The following is an 8,416-nucleotide window of genomic DNA, read 5'->3' as shown; positions in this document are numbered from 1 at the left end:
ACGGCAGTATCCCATTTCTCTGCGTTTTTCAAAATGGATTGTGGGTGAGAACAGGGATTATTTTCTTATGTCTTGATCTATTGCCATGTAACAAAACAATCTGTAATTTAGTAGCTGAAAATCACCATCTATACGCTCACAATCCTGTGATTCAGCAGTCTGGGCTGAGTCAGCTGGGAGAGTCCTCTGCTGGTCTGGCCTGGGGTGGCCCTTGCAGCTGCAGCCACCTGGGAGTCGGCGGCCCGGCTGGCCCGCAGTGGCCTCCCCCACGCGTCTGGTGGCAGCTGCCGTGTGGCCAGGGAGCCCGTGCTCTCCTCCACGTGGCCCGGTGAGCCCGGCGTCTCGTGCGGTGGGGCAACAGCAACAGCAAAGTTCCAAGAGAGCAGGAGTGGAAGCCACAAGATCTCTACGACCTTGCTCCGAAGCTGCACAGTGTCACTTCTAGCACATTCTATTCATTAAAGCAAGTCAAAACCCCGGGCCAGATTCAAGTGGTGGAGAGATAAACTTCTTGATGAGAAGAGCTTCAAAGAACTTGTGGCTATTTTTAAACTGTCCTATTTTATCCATGGGCCATGATTTATTTACATGATTTCCTCCTACAAAATGCCATCGCCCTTCCCAAGACCCCTAAAGTCTCGTCTCATCACAGCGCTGGGCTCAGTCCCTGTCACCTTGTGCTCGGGAGCAGGTGCAGATATAGGTGAGGGTCCTGGAAGGCTGCAGTTTCTCTTGATCTGGAGGCTTATGAACTAAAAAGACGAATCCCCCAGCCCCTGTCCCCTGCCCAATATGTAAAGGGCAAGCAGGGCCAAGGCACTTGCAATAAGTACTTGCATCTAATGAGGGCAGAGACAGGGATTCACGGCAGTCACTGGCACACTGCAAATCCGAAACCCACTTGGGCTTGGTGGGCGGGGATGGCCCTGGACTGGGGCCTTGTTCTGCCCACTAGGAGTGGTTCTCTGGCCCATTGTTCTCAGTGGCTCATGGCTTGACCCTCTGAGCTCTTAATTACTCTCTGAGAGATCCTTCCTTTCCTACAAAAATGCCCACAGATACATCTTAGGGCCTTTCTCAGTCTGCTTCCTGCTCTTAGAAATTTGGGAGCCTGGAGGTCGCTTTTTAATGTGACTTATCTTGGTTTCTTTAGTCTGAGCTTGTGGTGCCTTCACCAGGACGACTCTCTTAAAGACTGTGTGGGTTTCCCATCGTGGTGTGATGATATATATTGGCTTTTGTCCATGGGTCCTGCCTCATAGCGCCCATAGCCCTTGCTACGGTTATTGGTTATAGTGTTGGGTGTGTTAGGCCTCAGGGAACAGAATCTCTCCGACCTCCTGTCCTCCCCTCACCTGCCCAAAGCAGGACTCCACTCTGAAGTGGGCCAAAAGACCCTCATTCCAGAGAGGGTCCTGCCATATATCCTGGAGGAGGGAATGACACAGAGAGAGGCCAAGAAGATCTGAACAGACAGGCCTTGCAGGGTTGAGATCATGTGCATCTTGTCCAGCCACGTTTCTAAATAGTTGTCAATTGCACCTATGTAATGAAGCCTCCATAAAAACCCTAAAGGACTGGGTTCCCGAGCTTCCCGAGGTTCCTGGAGGTGGCGCCCTGGGAGGGCATGGAAGCTCCACCCCCTTTGCAAAGCATCTTGTCCTTTGTAATGTCCTTCATAATCAACTGGCAAATAAGTATTTCCCTGAGTCTGTGAGCCACTCCCGCAAATCAGTCGAACCTAAAGAGGGGGTTGTGGGGACCTCAAATTGAAGCCAACCGGTCAGGCGTTCCAGAGGCCAGGACTTGTGGCTGGCGTTCGAAGCGGGGACTTTTGGCGGGGGACTTTTAGCGGGGACTCAGTTTGGCGGACTGAGCCCCCACCCTATGGGATGTGGTGCTGTCTCCAAGCAGTGCTGGGATTGCATGAGAGGACTTCTAGCTGGCGTCCACCACTTGCTGTGTGGGGAAAACCCCACATTTGGCCACTAAAATCTTCCTCTGTGTCATTGTTTTGGTGTGAGAACAGAAGAAAACACCCATAAATCAGACAGGGTCCATCCCATGCTCCAAAAGCCAGATTAAACGTTTGCTCGGAGACAAGTCTCTCACTTGTCCATGGCAGGCCAGTCTGGGACAAGGCCTTTTTGTTTAGCTGATTTTTACTCTCCAACCTGGTAAGTCCTGAGCCCTCTGTATTTCCTCTAAATTCTGTTTGTGAAGAAGAACAGTGTCTTCTTAGCTTACCTTCCCATTTGGTATCTTACCATATTCCACTAAAAACATTCAACTGACTCTTAACACTCTGTGTAGAGATGTTCTTAACCAGAGCTACAAATTCATTAAATACATTTTTTGTTTTCTAAATTATCTCAGGTGACATTTTTCCCATCTGCCACTGCACAACATGTGTGGCCTTCTTTTCAGCCTCCAATAAAATCCCCTCAGCGATTCTCCAGCGTCCATGAGCAGTGCATTTGCCGTTGCTCCGGCTGTCGCCAGCAGCCTTGGAAGCCTGGCCTGGAGGTTGCCACGCCGCTCCTGCCATAGTCTGCTATCAAATCAAGTCGCAGATTCAAGGCATGGAGAAAGAACTTGTGGCCTTTATTTTACCAGACCTTGATAAAGGAATTTTCTTAATAAATATAATTTGGGAGACAAAGACTTTGAAATCATGGGATCCAAGAGAGTCAATCATTTTAAGCAGGCACTTGGTTATAAATGTCGACAGCCACGGAGACTCGGGCAGTGGGGACACCGGAGCCGTCCTGAGAGGGAAGGGCGGATGGGGAGAAGGCAGGGCACGGACAGTAGATTAGTCCACACAACAAGAACAGCAGCAATAATGACAATACTAATGCAGTAATAAGAACAGCTGCAGCATTTACGTAACACTTAAGATGAGTCAGAAACTATGTGAAGTGGCTTTATGTGCATAGTTTAATTCTCATAACAAACCTTAAGTACTTTTATTAGCCCCACTTTACAGATGAGAAAAATTAGGCTTAAGGATGATAAGAGGTTTGCCCACGAAGTCCCAAAGCCAGTAAGTGAATCCCTGCCCAACACACACTGTTTAGGTCACACACACAGCTGCTGAAGGTCGGTTTATCATGTATTTGGGCAATTCCCCAAAGATTGCTATGTTAGCAAAGATTGCTCTCAGTGATCTGATATTTGATACAAATGAAAGACAAGTACAGTCTTCCTAGGGAATGTGATGTGTGCTTGGCTTGATTCTGTCTTCCTAACAACTGAAGACATGAAATGACCAAAAGATCCCTCGGAGCCCAGGGCTTACCACCGGCCAGCAGTGAGACGCCGGGTGTTGACCCCTCCGGATCTGTCCTGTGAGATAGACGGGCTACGTGCGGTGATGCCCAAGACCTACCCGAGTCTCAATAGTCTGTGATGTGATTTTGAGGCATTCGGATGAATATTTCTGTTCCAAACTTGCAAATCCCGACTGAGCTCTGATTGCGGACACTGACGTAGACGCAGAGCCTGGCAAACGTGGCCAAGACCCAGGGGGAGGAGGCCGTGAGCACCCCGGAGCGCGGCCATGCGTGCCGGGGCGGACCTCGTGCGTGTTGCGTGTGCGCCGGCATGGCCTTCCTGGCACAGCTAAAACTCGAAGAAACGCCGAAATAGCGTCATCAAAATTGTAGCCTATCTTAGAGGTTTGCATCTGAAATTCAGTGAATTAACATGTTCACACCACAAAGTACCCTGGCTGTATGTGTCACTTAGTTTGCAGTCTGGTGTCAGGTCAGCCTGAGCCCAGGGCTCCTCGGCTTCTTCCTGCCCTCCCTGCTCCCCTCCCCCCACAAGGGCCCACCGGTAGACGTGGGGGGCTGCCATCTCCAATGTCTAGGGGTACCAAGGATGGTTTCTCAAGGCTCCTGTCATTCAAAGGCAGAATTTGATCGATTTTAAAATATTAAAATCAGCTCTACTGGAAGCTCATAGAATCAAAAGTCTAATTTGTTTAGAGTTTTGAAATGCAGAGGAGTATGAATTACTGGTTCATTCAAGTGCTCATTGACTCAACAGGGATTTATTAAGCATCGAATAAAAAACATTAGTTCAAGACTCAAAACCAGGGCTCACCCAGTCACAACTGATAATCCAGGCCCTCAACAGGAAGCCACCTGATCCGTGTGTGACCGAGACGGGGAGATAGGGAACCACAGCACGCTTGCACTCTGTGGGACAAACCGCCGCCTCCCGAGGCCTCACCTCCGTGCGGCGCCGACAGCCCGTGATTCCTGAGAACTGGCCTTCCGTGTGGGTCTCAGGCTCTAGGGATCTGCCATCAGCGTTCCATGTCCCCCAGGGGCTGCTGGCAGGGATCTGGAAGTCACCGACAGACTCACGGAGGACCGCGGCCCCTGGAGCAAGAAGCATGCCCGGCTGGTTCTGCGTGTGTCGTCGCAGGCACGGCGGGTGCCGCGTGCTGGGGTGGCGCCCGACCTGGGCATGCGGTGGCGGGGCTCCTGCTGCCTCCAAGAGCTGAGGGCCGCGGAAAGCTCCTGGGGCAGACCTGGGGAGACTGAAGCCATACGCTGTCCATGTTGAATCTCTCTCGTTTTCCTTTCCTTTTTTTAAAAATTTAAATTATATATTAAAAAATTATAATTGTGCATATTTATGAGGTTCAAAGTGATGTCACAATTTTTAATGCAATGTGGAATGATTAAATCAAGCGAATTAACCTATCCAGCACCTCAAATATTTGACATTTTTTGTGATGAGAACATTTGAGATTTCCTCTCTTAGAGATATTGAAGTGTATGGTGCTCAATTATTATGTTATATTAGGTATTATATTCACCACACTGTGCAATAGATCTCAGAAAACTCAAACATTTTCCTCCTGTCTGTCTGAGCCTTGCAGCCTTTGATTCTCATCTCCCACACCCCGGCCCAGCTTCTGCTGCCCCCTGCACCCCTGCTTCCGAGGGTTCAGTTGTTAGATTCTGCTGCCTCTTCTTTGGTTGTCCTCATGCTCACCCTCCCATCTGAACTCTCCAGGGGGTTGTATCTATCACCCATGTACCCCTTTATCTGCAGTGTTTGCCTGCCATCTATCCATCCCCGCCTAGCCACACCTGCCACCTACCCACCACCTACCTGCCTGCACCCATCACCTTTCTCCCACCCACCTCTCTCACCTCCTCTTCTTTCCCTTTCTTCTTATCTCTCTTCCCCTACTCTCGCCCCATTTATTTGCTTGTTTATTTCCTGCCTGAGACAATTCATGCCAAAAGTGTATAATAAAATAATGGCAAAAAACCCATAAGTGAGTCATGAGTGAGGAAACTGCAAACAAGAAAAACAAAAACAACAGTAGAAAATCAGAGATTCCTAGTTTTCGGGTCTGTGCAGGCGCATATGTGCCCTGCTCGCCTGCAGGGCCGTGTCGAGATCCTGTCCACACGCTAGCACGGGAGCAGTGGAAGAGCGCACACGCGGGCCAGCCGTGAGGGCGCCTGAGGACATGTGTCCGCCTCGCGCCTGGTCTGGGAGAGGCAGAGCCAGTCCTTCAGGCACCCTGGGCCCGGCCCGTCCTCAGTACCCTCCCTCTGAGTCACTGACACACGCACGTGAGCTGAACTGCCAGCACCGTCACTGGCTCCTGTCAGGGTCCCTATTTAAATTAAACACTGGGAGACTCAGGATTCGTCCCTGCAATCGCTCTGGTCCCCGTCCCTCAGCCTGCCTGCCTCTCTGGGGATCCCACTGGCCACAGCTTTCTCAGCATCTGGGAGTGGCGTGCCAGTCCTTGAAAGGCCCCCAGGCTAGCTTGGATTTGTCTATCAAGGAAAAAGGAGACTGATTCGTTACAGTACTGTGCATACCACGTAGGCATTGTAGCCCTGGCATCTCAGGTGTGGCCCACCCGTTTCGTGTGTTTGGGGCATGTGCAGCTTCCCACCAGCCTGAAACTCTTGGGAGCAGAAGGTACAGCTTTTCCTGTCTGGATTCACAACATCTGGCATGTCTGACATATGGCAAAAGACCAATCTTTATTTTATAAAAACTGTGCATGTTTTAGGTGCAAAGAACTTCCAGGGAAGCCTTGCATGTGTTAGAACCAGCCTGGTGCCCCAGTCCAGCGCTGGCCAGTCTGGGAGAAAGGACGTTCTACACGAACACCAACAAGTTCATGCAAAGCACCAATTCCTTGGGACTTCAGCAACCATCAGCCTGCAGCCATCGGCCAACACTAATATGCATAAAGATATTCAGTGACTTCAGGTTTAGGCCAAGCTAAAAGATAATATCAGAAAGTTCTAATAAAAGTGTATTCTGCCTGGCATGGTGGCACATGCATGTAATCCCAGGACTTTGGGAGGCTGATGGCACCTGCCTGCAGTCCCAGCTGCTCTGGAAGCTGAGGCAGGAGGATCACTTGAGCCCAAGAGTTGGAAGTTACAGTGAGCTATGATGATACCACTGCACTCTAGCCTGGGTGACAGAGTGAGATACTGTCTATCTCTAAAAAAAAAAAAAAGTGTATTCTATGGTTTGAACATTTGTCCCCTCTAAAACTTATGTTGAAACTTAATTCCTGAAGTAACAGTATTAAGAACAGGCAATTGGGTCATGAGGGTTCTCTGGTCGTGAGGAGATTAGTATCAATACATTCATGGGTTAACAGATTACTGGGTTAATGGATTGATTGTTAGGGGAGTGGGTTAGTTATCTCGAGAGTGGGTCTGTTGTGAAGCCAGTTCGGCTCTCTCCTGTGTGCCTGATGCCCCCCGGCACCTTCCACCACGTTAGGGGGCAGCAAGAAGGTGTCACCAGAGGCAGCCGCCCAATCTGGGACTTCCCAGCCTCCAGAACTGTAAGAAACAATTTTTTTTCTTTATACATTACTCAGTCCTGGGTATTCTCTTATAGCAACAGAAAATGGACCAAGTCAGTGTATGTTAACTACCCAAGAAAATGTGAAAGAGTTGATTTTGACCTTAATTAGCTTCTCAGGCTCTTCCAAGCAAAAGCAGAAGTGAGGGTAAACTTTCGATAGTGTGAGAAAAGTGCACAGCAGTGCAGCCACCTTGCTTGCTCTGGTTCAGTCAGTTTGTAGACTTATCCAGATCTTGCAAGTTTCTGAAATGTGAGCCCAAGTTTCCTTTTCCCTTCTTAACACGGGGTAAATGTGGGAAGGGTGAGAGATTAGAGTCCAAGAAATAAATAAAGCATTGACTCACTAAGCAGTTTTCTGGTGGGAAAATAATGCAACCTTGGCCCAACTCTACCACACCCGGCCACCAGACCCCTCCCTGGCGAAAGCTGCCCAGTGAAAGTGAAAGTATCTGTGGGCACCAGCTATGGGTGAAGTAAGATGCCGGGTGCTCTGGTCCCTCCCCTTAAGGATGAGCAGCCAACTTAGGACGTGGGACAGCCACATTTGCCAGGCCAGGCAACTCACAGGCAGTGCCCCTCAGGATCACGGACTTCCACCAGGTCAGGGCAGCTCTCAAACAGGAAGCAAGCTGTCACATGGAGAGCTGGTGAGCAAGGCTTCCTGGCGTCGGGGGCTGTGGCCGGGCCGCGTGTGATGGAAGAACTCACATCAGGGCTCTGTGGGGGAAGTCTGATGAAGGGACGGTGAGAGGGCCGGCACGGAATCAGACTAGGGAGGAAGATTTTCAGAGTGAAAAAATATAGGAGCGAGAAGGAGTCTGATATTAATTGATCAGTCTTCTACCATGAGTCAGGGTTTTTAGAACTGTTTGAATTATCTGTTGCTGTATAACAAACGACATGGCTTAAAACAACAATTTACTTATTATCTCTTGTTATTTTGTGGGCTGGCTGGGCTCAGCTGAGTGGATCTTCTGCTATATGTGGCTGTAACTGCAGACATCTGGACACTCGCCAGGGGCTGTGCGTCCACTGTGGTCCACTCACACAGCTGTGGTCAGTGCTGGCTGCTGGCTGGGAGCTCAGCTGGACTACACCCCCCAGGGCCTCCGCTCTTCTCCAGGTGGGTTTCTCACAGCAGGTGTGCTGGGTCCAAGAGCACATGCTGCAAGCACACAAAAGCAATACTGCACATCAATTGAGGTCCATTCTCAGAAATTACAATGAAGTTGCTTGTGCATTATTCTGTTGGTCAAAGTGAATAATGGTCCAGATTCAAGGAGAGAGGAAATACACTCTTGATGGCAAGAGAATTTGCAGCTGTCTTTAAGCTGCCACAGTTAACATCCCCAATAAGCCAGAAAAGGAGGCTGTTCATTCATGGGTTGACTGTGTATCTATTGAGCTATTACTAGGTCCCTGACACTATGCCTGGCTGCAGGGGACGAAATGGTGAGCAAAAAGCTATGTAGAATCTGCTTCAAGGAGCTAAGAGGAGGAACAGGAGTTCCAGTGGAGGAACAGGACCTTGGATAAATGA

The 8,416-nt window shown here is 49.7% G+C and overlaps 1 long non-coding RNA gene across 1 annotated transcript; it reads right to left on the bottom strand.

The window, feature by feature from the left end:
* Positions 1-4,041: 4,041 nt before the first annotated feature.
* Positions 4,042-7,507, bottom strand: LOC142876389 (uncharacterized). Its single transcript, XR_012923288.1, has 2 exons — positions 7,442-7,507; positions 4,042-4,598 (listed from the first exon to the last, which is right to left on the bottom strand). It is a non-coding gene; the product is annotated as an uncharacterized LOC142876389 (long non-coding RNA).
* Positions 7,508-8,416: the final 909 nt, after the last annotated feature.

The sequence above is a fragment of the Microcebus murinus genome, chromosome 15, assembly GCF_040939455.1.
Source record: "Microcebus murinus isolate Inina chromosome 15, M.murinus_Inina_mat1.0, whole genome shotgun sequence".
Lineage (NCBI taxonomy): Eukaryota > Metazoa > Chordata > Mammalia > Primates > Cheirogaleidae > Microcebus > Microcebus murinus.
This window is presented reverse-complemented; position numbering and strand designations above follow the sequence as displayed.